Source organism: Carcharodon carcharias, chromosome 2 (genome assembly GCF_017639515.1).
Source record: "Carcharodon carcharias isolate sCarCar2 chromosome 2, sCarCar2.pri, whole genome shotgun sequence".
Taxonomy (NCBI): Eukaryota; Metazoa; Chordata; class Chondrichthyes; order Lamniformes; family Lamnidae; genus Carcharodon; species Carcharodon carcharias.
In genome coordinates, this window is record NC_054468.1 from 150,066,058 (window position 1) to 150,083,551 (window position 17,494).

Sequence of the window (17,494 nt, forward strand, 5' to 3'; positions counted from 1 at the left end):
AGAGACAGCAAGTGAGCTTTTAACAAAATCATAAAACATTTATTAAACAAGAGAAGATGAACTATATTACAATACTCCTTCACCCACAACTGTACCTTTACTGATAAATATGGATTTGTAAGGATAACACAAGTTAGAAAAGCTATCTTATACTCTAACGTCCACAGTAAGTACACAGTCCATGAACCAATAGATCATCAACCTGTGGTCAGATACACCACACTCTGAAACCAAGGGCAGAATTTTCCGCTCGTCGGGCGGGCACGCGGCCAACCCAAATGAGCATAAAATAGCGCGTGATGTTTCAGTTGGCAGGCACGCGTGGGAGTTGGAGCCACACCCACCTTTAAATAGGAGGCCTTGACAACCCAACTAATGGAGATTTAACGTTGCCCGTCCGATTTTTCACTCGTCGCACGGGCAAAACAGGCAGGCGGGCAGCCTACTTTTTGCATAACCTCACCCACAGGCGGGATAAAAAGGGCCAGCAGCATTGCTGTGAGTAGTGAGGAGTTTGGTAGATAGTTTGCTGCTGGTTGCTTCTCGGTACTTGGCAGCTTCACCTCTGCTCAGCTTCATTCTTAGCATTTCCAGGCTTAATTTCAGGACTCTCTGCTGTCTGTCAGGCCCCCAGAGGATTTTGACCATGTGGACCTTTCCAGGTATCAGACAGCCTTCCTTTACCCTGGTCTCCGCTGAAGGCACCTCCTCTGAGGAGGAAGAGAGGGGCAGAAGGGAGAGGAGGCCAGGTGTCCCAATGCAGCTTCCACCGGAGGGACCTGTGGGAGGAGAGGCGCAGGCAAAAGAGGCACAGGAACAGCAGGTAGTCCAAGGTGGAAGAGGCCACAGAAGACGCCACTATCCTGCTGCCTGGATTTACAGGCAGCGATGCAGCTACCTCAATACATTTGACATGCAATGCCAAAGGAGGCTCCACCTCTCAGGGGAGATAGTGGTCTCCATTTGTCAGGTGATTGGCCTTGAGATCAGCTCCGACTGTGGGGGTGGATGCCCCATGCCAGTGGCTCTGAAGGTCACAGTGGCCCTCAACTTCTGTGCCTTTCCAGGGCTCAGTGGGGGAATCTGTTTGGAATCTCCTAATCAGCTGTCCATAGTTGCGTCAATCTGGTGACAGAAGCTCTGTTCAGGCGGGTACTGACCTTTATTCTTTGCTGTATGGACGAGGCCAGCCAGGCTGAGGGAGCCAGAGGCTTTGCAGCGATTGCTGAGTTTCCCTGCATCCTGGGTGCCATCGACTGCACATCAAGGCACCAACTGGTCAGCCGGGTGCCTTCGTTAACAGGAAGGGATTCCATTCATGAATGTGCAGATAGTGTGTGACCATGAGATGCATATTCTGCAAGTCTGTGCAAGGTAACCTAGCAGCTCCCATAATTCATACATCCTCAGATACTTTCAGATGCCAAGGCTCTTCAGTGCTCCAGGCTGACTGGATGAATGGCTGCTGGGTGACAAGGACTATCCCTTGAAAAGGTGGTTCATGATGCCACTCCGCCACCCAAGAACAGAAGCAGAGCAGCGGTACAATAGGAGCTTTGCCTCCACAAGAGCGGTGGTGGAGAGAACTATAGGTCTTCTCAAGATGCGCTTCCGATGCCTGGACCTTTTGGGGGTACACTGCAATCAAGCCCAGAGCGGGTGTCTTTGATAGTGGCTGCATGCTGCTCTCTCCACAATCTGGCACTGGCAAGGGGGGACCCACTGGAGGAAGGTGATCTTGACCCAGCTGCACAGGCTACAGCTGATGAATCCAGTAGTGAGTCAGAAGAGGAGTACGGTGAGGAGAACACTGAGGGTGTGGAGCCAGATCTTGGTAACCTGCAGGGAGGCAGGGACACTAGAGATGCCTTGATCCAACACTCCTTCAGCTAGGCTGCCAAATAAGCACTACTACATCATGCCAGGGCTGCCACCACAATCTTGGGTCTCAGAAATTACCCTTTCCTTTGCCTCCAAGGTACACTCAGTGACTGTGCTATAAAGTTTCGAACCACCCATGTCCAACATAACATACTGACATACTCTGCACGTACAAAACAAATGAAGCATGCTCAGGCCAATAACACAAAAGCAAATCTAATATAATGTTGGCACTCACAGATTATGAACAGAACAATATCCAGTGTTGATGGTCAGTAAAAAAAGGGGAAAAAATGGGAGAACAAAAGATCGCCTGTGACTGGTCTCTCTTAAGGTGCCTTAAACCTACATTTACAGGTGCTACATCTAGGTGCTTACCCCTCGCTGGCACCAGCATGAGAGATAGCCTGCTGACTCTGCTGTTTTGTTGGCCTTGATGACCTTGGAAGTCATCCTCTGGCCAGTGGAGTCTGGGAGGGAGTGGCCAGTGCCACAGTTGGCATCTGCCCAGTCGCCGCAGCCTCATCGGATGCCACGGTCACTGGTAGAGGGGTGAAGGAGCTGCTGCCGTCATCCAGAGCACCCTGAGAAGAGCCCACAGAGAAGACAAACAGCTCATGTGCCAACATGAGGTCTCGCTGGACCTCCCTGCTTGTCATTGATGGATGGGCACCTAGCTGGGATACTAGGTGCTTCATCCACCTCACACACGGACTCTGACCACCTGAGCACCTGAGGTCAGTGCCAATGGAGGGCTTGCAGGTCCAAGCGCAATCGCAGGGACGCCTGATTCTGTCCCTGGAGCTGCCTCTCCATGAGAGTCACCACTCTCTCAATGGAGGAGGCATTGAGCTCGGCCATAAGGGTTAACGCAGTGCTGATGCTCCACGTGGACTCATCCACAACGGAGACCATCGCACACATAACCTCATGGACCTCCACCAGATCCTACTGCACACCCCACTGGACATCCAGCATCTCCTGCCTAATGGATGACTCCAGAGGCTCATCATCAGGCTTCGACTGAGCATCGTCCTGGTCTCCAACAGTCCTTCGACTGCTGGCACCCTGGGTACTCTTTGCCTCCGCCTGCACCTCAAGCGAGTGTGAAGTGCACTCACCAATGTGCACCGAGATACTAGCTGCCGATCTAATGTCCACTGAGGTGCTGGTATCTGCACTGGTGCCTGGTTCAGAGAGTGGGTGTGACACAGGTGGTCTGGAGCATGGCGGTAGCTCCTGGAGGTCCTGACATTGGCTGCTTGGTGGCAGATCTAAGGGAGAAGAAAGACATGTCATTAGTTTAAGCCATCACATTTCATTGTGCATGCCAGGCATCCTGGTAAGACAATGGAGACCTGCATCACAGTGCCATCGTCTTTCAATGATCAATGAGAAATCCAGTCTGGAGGATCCCATCAATGATGAGACTACACAAGATTGTTTGCACCATCCAAAACTCTCACCTCTCTGCACCGCACTCTTAGATGACAGTCAAATGAAGTTGACAGCCCAGACTCTCCACGGCCAGTTGACCAAGGTGCATGGTGCCTATCGAGCTCCAAGGCCTCCTGCTCATATGTGGAGGGGATGAGGAGGTGTAGGGGTCCTCCCCCAGTCCGTTCTATATTGTTATGGGATGTCTTCTCCTGAAAGGACAGAGGAGCATCACCATTGCAGCCTGGCCAACCACAGCTGAGGAGCACTTCACAGGGCACACCCGAGTTATGACCCTTAGCTGCAAGCCACTCTGTCAAAGCAGCCAAGACTCACTCCCTTGGCCAACTCCGGCATCGTTGACAGTTGGCACTCAGACTCTAACATCCTTGACCTGTATGAGGGGACGGCCAGCCCAAAACATTTCAACACACTGACCCATGCCAACATGTTACTCACCCTTCCTGAGCGCAGCAGGTCATTAGGCCTCTTCCGGCACTGCACCCAGGTGGGCCGCACCATGTTGTGGCTGCTCACCTGGGCTGCCAACTCCTCCTATGCCCTCTTTGTGAGGTGCGGTGGCCTCCTCCTCCCATCTCTGGGGACAAGGGCAGCCACCTCCTCCAGGAGGGCAGCGAGGCACTCATCGGGAAAACGGGGGCCAAGTGCCCAACTGACCACACATCCCACCTCCTGTCTACATCTTCATTTGCAGCCGTGTCGCTGCTTCAACTCTGATGCGGGCAGACTCCCTGGGGCTGCCAATGCCATTTTTGAATAGATGGACAACTGAAAGCGAACCCCAGCAGGCAGCATTGAAAATACTCAGGATGTTGAGATGAGTATGATGCGAGAAGGGTCTGTGTGCGTGTGAGAATGCTTGCTCAAGGCTTTGATAGGCCCGTGGCACACACACACTTCTCCCTCCAGAATCACTCATGGTCCAGCTGTGTGCAGCTGGACTGCTAGTGGGGGGGGGTGGGGGGGTGGTAGTGGTGATGCAGTGGGAGCACACGCAAAGCCTGTCAATGAAATTGAAAGACACCATTACATATTATTCAGTGAAAGTGAATATATTTCCAAATTGTGAGGTGACAAAATATGTTCACTCATGCAACAAACTGTGATCAGAATTTCTTAACTTTTGAATGCCTTAGACTTCTAGTTGCTGCCTTGACATCCACAGTAGGGGTGGAGACAGCCGATGCAATGCTTGGCCCTGTCGCCTCTGATACCTTCGGCGTGGGCCCTCTGGAAAGATGATGTCTTGAGAGCCCCAGCTTTGGCTGTCCTTCTGTGGGCCAGCTGCTCCCTTTGTGATGTCAGAAGATGAGGTTGAGAGGGTCACAGGCAAAAGAGGGAGCGGACAGCCTCTGAGATTCCTGAGTAAATGAGCCGGGGTGTCCAGCTGCCGCTCCTCCTTCCTTCGGGTGCCCAAGGGTCCCGGCCTGACTCCTTGAGGAGAAGAAGGACCTGGAGGGACGTTTAGGTTCCCCCGTTTTCCTCTTATGTTGCCACTGTAGGAACTCACTCCTGACTACCACGATGGAGTGCAGGTCTGCACACATTTCCACGTTCTGCTGGACCAGGGACCTCCATATGTGCACATGAGCACACCACTTTATCAGAGAGCAGGTGGACGTGCTGCCCTGACTCACATACCACTCTGTCAAGGGCTTCCAACAGATCTGCGTGATGTTCCCTCACCTTCTGTTGACTCTCCAGGATGAGTTAGAAAGCCAAATCCAGAGGCTCATCATCTGACTTGGACCTGACAGATACATCTTCCCTACCAGTCCTCCAAGTGCCGGGGAGCTCGACTGAACATGCTGCAGACACGTGTCCGTGTGGTGACCACCAGATTGTGAAGCTGAGCCTGCTCTAGATCTGGATCCCACCAATGTGTGTGTCTCTGCACTGGTGGAGGATGTGGGTAAGAGCTGTGACTGGTTTTCCAGGCTACTTATTTCCAGCTCCTCAATGGAGAAGGAGTCCTCTTGACTGAAGGTGAGTACGTGGATGGAGCTGAGGGACTGGCTGGCTGAGGGGGTTTGTCCCTTGGCAGAGCTCCCTGTGAACCAAAGTAGAGATAATTAGTGCATGGCACCAGAGTGTTAAGAAGCAGACAGAGCACTCACATTAGCATTGATAGAGAGATGATGTGGTGCAGGATCCTCACGAGGATGTTCGCTGCCAACCTCACCATCACTGCAGGCACAGCCCACATCCTCGCCAGTCAGCACATGGCATGGTCCTCAAAGTGAGGGAGGGGCCTAACGTGGGCCACTCCACCCCAGTCTGGGATATCTCCCTGATGTTGTGAGCAGGCTTCTCCTGCATGAAAACAGATGGAGGAAGTGTGAGCAGCACACATGGCACTGGATAGAATGTTTGTGTGCTGAGCGGAGCCACAGACGGGATGAGAACATGAGCTCCAGAGAATATAAGCCTGATGGAGATGAGGGTGCGTGTGAGAGTTAACGGTGTTGTCCCTTGCGGTGTAAGATCCCTGTGGATGAGTGATGAGTTTGTGAGTGTGTGAGTTAAGAGTGATGAGAAGAGTGACTTACCCTGGTGGAGCGGATGAGACCATTCATCCTTTTGCGGCCCTGGGTAGCTGTCCTCTTTTGCAGGGCATTGGTGCTGACCACCATTTCCCATGCTGGATTAGTGATGTTGCTGCCCCTCCTGTGGCCAGAGCGGGAGTAGAGAACATCAAAGTGGGCTTCCACTGTGTCCAAAAAGCGCTGGAGGGACATGTCATTAAACCAGGGGGGGCTGCAATCTTCTTGCCTTTTGGGGCCATGCGTTTTTTGCAACTGTCATGGGCTGGACGAACTGAGAGGTTTGTGCACGGCTGCACTTTAAATATGGCACTCAGTGTGATGAAGTGGCAAAGCGATGGCGTGGCGGGTGAATGGGGACCTGCCCACCATCGAAATTGCATGTTTCCCAGGAATGCATAATTTATACGGCAAGATTGGGACGATATGGCATGAGAAGCCACCATTGCGGCTGCAGGTAAAACGTCATTTTTCCTGTCCACTAATGCACATAGTGCAAATCTGAGATGATTCCGCCCATTGTCAAAAACTCCCAACAGGTTTGTCAAACGTGGTTTCCCTTTCGTAAATCCATGTTGATCTTCCCAATCATATTGTTATTTTCCAAGTGTCTTGTAATAGATTCTAACATTTTCCCTACTACTGATGTCGAACTAACAGGTCTGTAGTTCTCTGTTTTCTCTCTCCAATGACCACCAATGCATCCACTATCTCTATAGCACTCCTCCTTCAACACTCTGGGATGCTTATCTAGTCCAAGGGATTTATCAACCTTCAATTAATTTTTGGTGTATTACCTATTTACTAATACTAATTTCTTTCAGTTCCTTATTTTCACAAGCCCCTTTGTTCCATAGTATTTCTGGGAGATGTTTTCTATGAAGACAGGAACAAAGGGCGCAATCGCCCCAGATTTGCACTAAGTGTGGCAGCGGGTGGGAAAAAGAACGTTTTACCTGCTGGTCACAATGGTAGCTTTTCATGCCATATCATCTCAATCCCACCTCATTAATCATGTATTCCCTGGAAATACGCCATTTCAATGATGGGTGGGCCTTCATTTGCCTGCAACACCATCACCTCACTGTTTCATCTCGCCGGATGCCAGATTTAAAGTGCAACCACGCACACACCTCTCAGTGTTTCCAGCCCACGACTGCTGCACAGAAGGCATGGCCCCAAAAGGCAAGAAGACTGCAGTTCCCAGGTTTAGCAACGCATTCCTTGTGCACCTTTTGGACACCATGGAGGTCCGCTGTGATGTCCTCTACCCCACCTCTGGCCGCAGGAAGGCCAGCAACATCACCAATCCAGCTTGGGAGGCAGTGGCAGCGGTGGTCCATGCCAAAACCCTGCAAAAGAGGACAGCCATCCAGTGCCGCAAGAGGATGAATGACCCCTTCCCTTCTGCCAGCGTAAGTCACTCTTCTCATCATTCTCAACTCACACACTCACAAACCCATCACTCACCCACAGGGACATCACTTCCTGCTAGTTCAAGGAACCATTGACTCTCTCACACACAACTTCATTGTCTTCATCCTGTCCATGGGACCACTCACCACCCACACATGCCAGGCATAGTAATCATCTGGCCTGGCAGGCGTCCCGCTTACAGTCTACCAAGGGGAGGTGATGGCATTGTGGTATGTCGCTGGAACAGTGATCTAGAGACCCAGAGTTCAAATCCTGCCACGGCAGATGATGGAATCTGAATTCGATAAAGATCTGGAATTGAAAGCCTGATGATAACCATGAAACCATTGTTGATTGATATAAAAACCCAACTAGTTGACTAATGTCCTTCCTTTAGAGAAGGAAATCTGTTGTCCTTATCTGGTCTGGCCTACATGTGACTCCAGAGCAAGGAGGTTGACTCTTAAATGCCATCTGAAGTGGCCGAGCAAGCCACTTAGTTGTATCAAACCGTGAGAAAATCACAAAAAAGCAATGAAATGGGACAGCCCACCTGGTATCAACTTAGGCACTGGAAGCGACAACAGTAATTTCAGCACTGTCGGCCCTGCAAAGTCCTCCGTACTAACATCTGGGGGAGAGCTGTCTCACAGACTAATCAAGCAACAGTGTCATCCTCACGGAATCATACCTTACAGATACTGTCTCAGACACCACCATCACCATCCCTGGGTATGTCCTGTCCCACTGGCAGGACAGGCCCAGCAGAAGTGGCAGCACAGGAATATACAGTCTGGAAGGAGTTGCCCTGGGAGTCCTCAACGTCGACTCCAGACACCATGAAGTCTCATCAGGTCAAACATAGGCAAGGAAACCTCCTGCTGATTACCACGTACTGCCCTCCCTCAGCTGATGAATCAGTGCTCCTCCATGTTGAACACCACTTGGAGGAAACACTGAGGGTGGCAAGGACACAGAATGTACTCTGAATGTACTTCAATGTCCATCACCAAGAGTGACTCAATAGCACCACTACTGACTGAGCTGGGCAAGTCCTAAATGACACAGCTGCTTGACTGGGTCTGCGGCAGGTGGCGAGGGAACCAACACAAGAGGGAAAAATATACTTGACCTCATCCTCACCAACCTGCCTGCCGCAGATGCATCTGTCCATAACAGCATTGGCAGGAGTGACCACAGTCGTTGTGGAGGCGAAATTAGTGCAAAACATAAGGTGAAGCATTTGCTACAATCTTCAGCCAAAAGTGCCGAGTGGATGACCCATCTCGGCCTCCTCCGGAGGTCCCTGGAACACAGATGCCAGTCTTCAGCCATGTGATGTCAAGAAACAGCTGAAGGCACTCAATAGTGCAAAGGCTATGGGCCCTGACAATATTCCGGCAATACTACTGAAGACCAGAACTTGCCGCGCCCCTAGCCAAGCTGTTCTAGTCAGCTACAACACTGGCATCTACCCAGCTATGTGGAAAATTGCCCAGATACATACTGTACACAAAAAGCAGGACAAATCCAACCCGTCCAATTACCACCCACCTGTTCTACATCATCAGTAAAGCAATGGAAGGGGTCATCAACAGTGCTATCAAGCGGCACTTGCTTAGCAATAACCTGCTCACTGATGCCGTATTTGGGTTCCACTCAGCTCCTGACCTCATTACAGCCCGAGTTCAAACATGGACAAAAGAGCTGAATTCCTGATGTGATGTTAGAGTGACTGCCCTTCACATCAAGGCCGCGTTTGACTGAATGTCGCATCAAGGAGCCCGAGCAAAACTGGAGTCAAAGGGAATCAGGTGGAAAACTCTCCACTGGTTGGAGTCATACCTAGCACAAAGGAAGATGGTTGTGGTTGTTGAAGATCAGTCATCTCAGCTCCAGGACATCACTGCAGGAGTTTCTCAGGGTGTCCGAGGCCCAACCATCTTCAGCTGCTTAATCAATGACCTTCCTTCGGGTGGGGGGGATGTTCACTGATGATTGCACGATGTTCAGCACCATTTGTGACTCTTCAGATACTGAAGCTGTTCATGTCCAAATACAGCAAGATTATATCCAGGCTTGGGCTGACAAGTAGCAAGTAACATTCGCGCCAAGTGTCAGGCAATGACCCTCTCCAACAGGAGAGAATCCAACCATCACCCCTTGACATTCAATGGCATTACCATCACTGAATTCCCCACTATCAACATCCTGGGGGTTACCATTGACCAGAAACTGAACTGGGCTAGCCATATAAATACTGTGGCTACAAGAGCAGGTCAGAGGCTAGGAATCGTGTGATGAGTAACTCACCTGTTGACTCCCCAAAGCCTATCCATCCTCTACAAGGCACAAGTCAGGAGTGTGATGGAATACTCCCCACTTGCCTGGATGAATGCAGCTCTCACAACACAAGAAGCTTGACAATGTCCACAACAAAGCAGCCCACTTCATTGGCACCACACTCACAAACACTCACTCCCTCCACCACCGACGCACAGTGGCACCAGTGTGTACAAGATGCACTGCAGGAATTCACCAAGGCTCCTTCGACAGCACCTTCCAAATACACGAGCACTACCATCTAGAAGGACAAGGGCAGCAGATACATGGGAACACCACAACCTGCAAGTTCCCCTCCAAGTCACTGACCATCCTGACTTGGAAATATATCACCATTCCTTCACTGTCACTGGGTCAAAGTCCTCCCTTCCTAACAGCACTGCAGGTGTACCTACACCACATGGACTGCAGCAATTCAAGAAGGCAGCTCACCTCCACCTTCTCAAGGGCAACTAGCAATGGGAAATAAATGCTGGCCCAGCCAGCGAAGCCCACATCTCATGAATGATTAAAAAAAAAACAAAATCTGTATTCATGCATGGCAAGCTGGCACACAAGAGGTAGAGGTTGGAGACCAGTGGACGAATGCCTGAAATCAAGGTCCTCATGGACATTGAAAATCGAGTCATCCAGCTGGCCGGTGAAGATCTGGACTATTCCTGTGCTGACAGTAAGGTCGACAGTGCCCAACCAAGTGAGGATCCAGCAGTGCAAAAACCATGCTGTGAGTGATGTGTCCTGTTTCACAGGCCACTGCCATGCACTAATTATGACTCCTTGCTTTTGCAGGCACATCTGGGAAACAGCCGTAAAGTCATAGAGGTCTACAGTACAGAAAAAGGACTTTCAGCCCATCAAGTCTGTGCCAGTCAAACAAGTACCTTACTATTCTAATCCCATTTTCCAGCACTAGACCCATATCCTTGTATACCATGGCATCACAACTGCACATCCAAATACTTCTTAAATGTTATGAGGGCTTCTGCCTCTACCACCCTTTCAGCAGTGAGTTCCAGATTCCTACCACCCTCTGGGTGAAAAAATTCTTCCTCATATCCCCTCTAAATCTCCTGCCCCTTACCTTAAATCTATGCCCCCTGGTTATTGATCCCTCCACCAAGGGGAGAAGTTCCTTCCTGTCTACCCTATCTATGCCCCTCATAATTTTACACATCTCAATCATGTCCCCCCTCAATCTCCTCTGCTCCATGGAAAATAACCCCAGTCTCTCCTCATAACTAAAACTCTCCAGCCCAGGCAACATCCTGGTAAATCTCAGCACTCTTTCTACTGCAACTGAAGGAGTCCATGACTCAGGGCCTCCAATCCAGCCCTGAAAAAACCTCAAGAGAAGGATCTGATGACACCCTCATTGAAAACCGGCCACAGTGCTCACCCACACCCTCCACCAGCGCAGAGACACACGCCTCGGTGGGACATAGCTCTAGCGTAGCATCGGGATCACAATCCGGTGAGCACATCACTCTTTCTGATCCATCAGCAAGTGGCAACAAGGACTTCCCAGGTCTCTGACACTCAGAGGACTGATGGACATTAGAAATTTGCTGAGTCCAGGTCAGATGATGAGCCTCCAGACTCAGTCATACCTCAGTTGCTGGAGTTGCAAAGGCAAGACCGGGAATATCAGGAAGGGATGTCCGCTACACTCTTCAGATTGCAAGGCATGATTGGAGAAGTCCGCCTGTCTTCAGGCTGAGGTGATTGCACTGGCATGCCAATGCACCAAAGTCAGCACTGGTAGGATGGCGGCCATGATGGAGACCTTGGTCAAGGACATTGATCCTGCAATGCTGCGTGCGTTGAACTCCATCGCTGACGCCATAGTTGGCCTCCAACAGTGTGTATGCAAGAGGGGTGCAGGGCAGCCCAATCTTGCTCCAGCTACCCCATCTCCTCCTGGAGTCAGCCAAGGTTCCTTGGACACCCATAGGGAGGAAGATCAGCAGGTGGACACCCTGGACACCCTGAGGCCATTCATCCAGGTGACTCCAGGAGTGTCCGGCCCATTCCCTCTTCCTGTAACCTCAGCCACTCCAGCTCCACAAACCACAGAGGGCATCACTGCCACACGGCAGGACCCCGAAAGCAGGCCGGGGCCCTCCAGTCTCCACCCTCCAGGGGAAGCCTGTCAGGGCATCACAGTCAGCAGGCTGCCTCTACCTCCGCTGTGGATGTCCGGAGAGCACCAAGACATAGCGGCAGGGTTAGGAATGTTAAGAAGATGTAACTTTTTTGCTACAAACCAAATTAACGGAAGAAAATGTAAATCTTTTTGTTACAAAAGAAATAAACTAAATAAATAAATCAAGGCAGCCCCTTAAAGGGAAACTGATAAAAGAAAAGACTAAATGCAAAGGAAACTTACCAACATTAAATCAAAATGTGATTAAGGGGGCGATAAAACACCCCAGTCCCCCATGGTGCTCACTGAGCATGGAAGGTCTCGAGGGTGTCGTCAGACACTGCGTGCTCCCTCTCCAGGGAAACCTGGACACGAACGTAGCCGTGGAAGAGGGACAGACAGTCGGATCGGATAACCCCCTCAATCGCCCACTGCCTGGACCTATTAATGGCCAACTTGGCCAGGCCCAGGAGCAGGTTCACCAGGAGGTCCTCCTCCCTCCCAGCCTCCCTCCACACTGGGTTCCCGTAGATCAGGAACATGGGACTGAAGTGCAAACAAAACAACAGTAGAAGACTTTTAAAGAAACTGAAAAGGCGATGCAGCCAACATACAGCTGATCCACGGACTCCACAAGGTCACAATAAATGCAGGCATCTTGGGAGTCTGTGAACTGACACATCCTATGATTGTATGGGTCTGCTGCATGCTACACCCTCAACCCTCTACCCTCCTCCCTCCTCCACAGCTCAACCGGGTCGGTGAACATGAGGAGCACATCATCAGTGTAAGCCGAGAGGACCTTCCTGACGCCCGGCCCACGCAGAACCTACTGCCCAACAATCTCCTCCGCAAGAGGCGCAGGAAAGGCTCCATGCAAATAGAATACAACTGGCCAGACAAGGGGCAGCCCTGAAGCACCCCTCTCCCAAAGTGAAGGGGCGCTGTCAGGGAACCGTTAACCTTAACTAGACACTCTGCAGCAGCGTACAGAAATCGGATCTGGGCGACGAAATGCGCCCGAATCCGAATGCTCGCAGAGTTCTGAATAAATATTTGTGATCCACCATGTCGAACACCTTCTCCTGATCAAGGGACAGGAAGGCGCTCGACAGACCAGCCCTCTGGGAATAATGGATGACATCCCGGACCAGATGGATATTATCAAAGATGGTATGGCCCGGGACCATGTAGGACTGGTCAGGGTGGATCATGTGGTCCAGAACGGTGCCAAGGCGAGAAGACATTGCCCTGGCAAAGATGTTATAATCTGTGCTGAGAAGGGAGACCGAGCGCCAGTTTTTAAGGAGGCGGAGATCCCTCTTCTTAGGCAGCAGAGCAATGACAACCCTGAGCCACAAGAGGGGCATTTCCCCGGTTGCAATACTTTCCCCAGAATCCCTGCATTGTCGGACCGCAGGAGGTCCCAGAACTCCCTGAAGAACTCCACGGTCAGCCTGTCCAGCCCCAGGGATTTGCCCCTGGAGAGACTGTCGAGGGCGCTGGTCAGCTCCCTCAGACTTACAGGGGAGTCAAGCTTTCCGGCACCCTCCAGGCTGATCTGCGAGCATCCTCGCTGGACGGATCCGGAGAGAACAGGGCAGTATAGTAGGCTTTGGCAATGGCCCCAATGCCCTCCGGATCCAAGACAAGGGATCCGTCGTCGGCCAGCAGCATAAGGAGCTGCTGACGGACCCTGTGCCTTGTTTCCAGCGAGTGGAAGAAGGGGGAGCCGCTGTCCAGGTCCTGAAAGAACCAGATCCGTGACCTCATGTACGCACCCCGGGACCCGACGAGTTGCAGGTCCCGCAGCGTGTCCTTCTTCTCATCGTACACCAGCCGCAGGGCCGGGTCCGCGTCGGTATGATGGAGACGTGCCTCCAGGTCAAGCACCTCCTTCTCCAACTCCTTGACCCTGGATTTCCACCTCTTTGTCGACCCCCTCGCGTACTCCTGACAAAAAACGTGGACGTGAGTCTTGCCCACGTCCCACCAGAGCCTCAAGGAGGGGAAGCCTCCCCGCTTCCTTCTCCAGCCGGCCCAGAAATGATGGAACAAGTCCAGGAACTGCTCATCTCCAGCAGCAGGTTGTTAAAGTGCCAGTACGCGGACCCTGTCCGAACACAGAATGGAGCGAGCTCCGCCCACACCAGACAGCGGTCCATGCACGGCACCTGCTGCACAGAAGCCGATGGAACGCAGGATACGAACGCCTTGGAAATGTAAAGACGGTCGAGTCTGGACACTCCAACTCCAGGTGACACGCAAGTGAAAACGCTGGAATCAGGATAGAGATTTCGCCAGACTTCCACCAAGTCGAAGGACCCCACCAGGTCCCGCAACTTACTCACACCCAGCGTGCGTTGCTGGGCACCATGACAGTCCCGGGCCTCGAGGGTGCAGTTGAAATCCCCCTCGAGGACGATGAACTCGCTCACATTGATGGAGCGAGATGAGTGGACACTTCCTCAAAGAAACTTACTTGCTGCTGCGCACCCAGGGGAGCGTACACATTCACAAAGTGAAGCGCCGTGCCCCCCAGACGCACAGTAAGGTGCAGCAATCAGCCTGGCACCCGCTCCTTGACCCCCCAAGACCTCCAACAGAAAATGTGGGGCCAACAAGATAGCCACTCCCACCTTAAATGGAGGCCTGGTGACTCATGTAGACCCCACCTCACCACTCAAGGAGCCACGTAGCTTTGTCTCCCGGAACGGTAAGGGTTTCCTGCAGGAAGCACAGCGCATACTTCCTGTCCCGGAGGACCGAGAAGTTCTGGAACCTGCGCTGTGCATTCCTGCTGCCGTGGATGTTGAGGCTGGCTATGGTCAGAAGTCTGTGCTGCCAGCATCATGTCTTGTGTAAGTGGGAGAGGACTATTTTAATTCTCCCTCTCCTTCAGGAGTGGACCCTTCTCTTAGCATTCCACTCCAGCCCAGGGGCCTTGAGGGCCTCGCGAGCAGACCAGAACACAAGAGGAAAAGAATGTCACTGGTCCAGGGCCAGCGGGACACCATCTCACTAAAACATCCATGCAGGGATGAGGGGAGAGTCAGCAGGGGGCACCAGGGGATCCACCACCTCACCTGACAATGACTCTAAGTCATCCCCGGTTCTCACCACCGAAACCCCATCCCCCTCCAGGTCATCGCCTCCAACTTCCAACCCCTCCCCCATATTGAGTACGGAGGCTGGTTGGGGGCTGCACCTCCACCTCGATCCCACCCCCAGGATCAAGGACTGAGGCATCTTCTCTGGTGTCCTCTAGGGGATATGGCCTAAAGGGTGGTGGTGGCTCAGAGCCCTGCTCCCTGACAGGCGCCCGGTAAGTCCAGAAAAAGCTCTGGACCTAGCATGGGGGCACCCGCGCTGAAGGTTGGGCAGGAGCCTGGAAGCCTTCACCACTGCTGCCCAATGACTAATTGGGGCCATGAAGGGATTGCTGCAATTCCCTGGTGGGCTAGATGGCATCTTGGGGATACAAGGTGGGTTGGAGTGGGGCACCACCGCAAGGGCAATACCCTCACCGACCCCCGAGGGGCCCTGTTCAGGGGACTGCAGCAAGGGGTCGGGGATTTGGGCTTCCTCCAGAGGGCAGAGCGAGGACTTACGGGGTGGAGACGCCACCACCACTTCACTGGAGGATGAGACACTGCCGACTTCACAGGTGGCGAGGTCCTCCCCATCCGAGGGGTTGTGCCTCTTCTCGGGTAGGCTGGGGGCAGGGGAGATCTCCATCTGCGAGGCCTCCCCCCCCCCCCCCCCCCATTGGATGCTCTGCCCCCTGGAGTTTGGGCAGGTCCACCCTCTTTAGTAAGACCGCAGGCTCAAGGTCACACGCCCCATTGCCACCGGACTCGGGAACCCGCGCAGGGACCGCGCTGGACCCAGCACTTGGTGCTGAGGCACCCACGGGGCTAGGAGCTCATGCTGCCATGATGCCGGGGCCGGATGGTGTTTCTTTCCCCCGAGCTGGTGTCTTCAGGGGCCTTGGGGTCAGGGTGTTTCTGGGGTGTTCGGGGGCCACCTCCAGGTTCCAGGTCCTTCTCCGTGCCTTCTTACAGCCGGCAGCAGGGGAACAGATGGAGTGGTGGTGGGGGGAGGTGCGGCAGTGCCAACCACGGCCGCCTGGGTGGTGTTGGCAGCCTTGGAGGCGGGGCAGTTCTTCCTAATGTGCCCCATTCCCTTGCAGGCATGGCACTGCCATCCGCCGTCCAAAATATCTAGTAGATGGCCCCCTCGAAAATGGGGGGAAGATGGCCCCTCCCGGGCCAGGCGAATGAAGACCTGGCACCGGAAGAAGTACACATGGCCGAGACTGGGCTCCCTGAGGCCAAGCGGGATCGGCACCACCCCAGACCTGACCTCCCCCAGTTGGTGAAGGCAGGAGAGGAGGAGCTTATTGGGAACGAAAGGCAGGACATTGGATAACACCACCTTCCCATACATCCCCATAGGGGATGGGTGATGCCTTCACGAGGCAGCCGGTACTGCTTGGCACACAGGAGCCAGCCTTATCCCTCTTCACCAGACAGAACCAGCTACCTGGACTCAGGCATGGGTGGAGTGAGGAGTGGATGGCAAGATCTTAGGCAACACACACACCCCTTCTTCCCAAGTCTCTGCAATGGTCTTCACTGCTTCCCCCAGAAAACACACAGTCGTCTTCAGCCCCCACCGAACATAAGTTCTGACACCCACCTCAGATGTTATTTCAAAAAGACCTTGCCTCTTTGCCTACCCATCCCGCAGTACCTCTTCTCCCTCCTGCAAGACTTCAGGCTTCAGGCCCTCCAGGCTCCAGTCCCCTGCAGCCCTGGCCAAAACACCAGCAGTAAAGTCTTGCACGCTTGTAGTGTCCCCTGGGCAGCAGCAAAACAGGCAAATAAAGAAGTCCTGAGGTGCCTGAGGCAAAAAGCAGTAAGCAGCAAAACCTCAGCAACAACTCCTGGGTCCTTCCAGCTCCAAAAACACCCAGCACATAGCAGCAGCAACCTGTGTCCAATCAGGAAGTGGCAGTTGCACAGCCTGGGCATGGGTGCTAATCATTTTACTATTTAATGTCAATTTATGTGCAGCAGCGCTTTAAATTCTTGATGGGTACAGCATCACACGAATCCTGTGCCCAATAGCCTTAGCAGGCAGGTTACTGCTGAACTTGGCACGCACCTTACCACTGTTTCCATGAGCACGGGTCACTTTACCCCAAATGACACAGGTCTTGTTTGGTTTGCCACCAGGAGTGACAGTGTTGTTCTTTGCTTTGTAGATATAGGCACATCTCTTGCCCAGGTAAAATTCTGTTTCATCACGGCAATAAACACCCTCAATCTTCAGGAAAGCAGTGTGCTCTCTTTTGTTTTGAAGGCCTTGTTTACAGCTTTGCACCATAATCTTCCAGGCATTGTGAGAGCACTCGGGGCAGCTGGATCACTTGTACTTAATGTTTACTATTGTAAATTAACTCCTAAGAATGTCTCCCTGCCTATGGCTCCTTGTTCTGATGAGCAGTGTTCATGTCACTCGGATGAAATCTTGGTTCCTGCACGAGATAAAGGCAGGTGTCTCGGTCCAGGGCCTCTTCCCTATGCTTTATGCAGCTTCCAGGCCAAAGTGATGGTCACTGGACACATCACTGATGCCTGCACCTCGATGATGCTTGTCATTGCTGCCAGAATGTCCTGGGCAGGCGTTACAGAGTTCCATCATT

At 52.5% G+C, this 17,494-nt stretch overlaps 1 pseudogene; it reads right to left on the minus strand.

Annotated features, from left to right (window-relative positions):
- Positions 1-16,828: 16,828 nt before the first annotated feature.
- On the minus strand, positions 16,829-17,189 carry LOC121274438 (annotated as a pseudogene).
- Between the last annotated feature and the right edge of the window lie 305 nt (positions 17,190-17,494).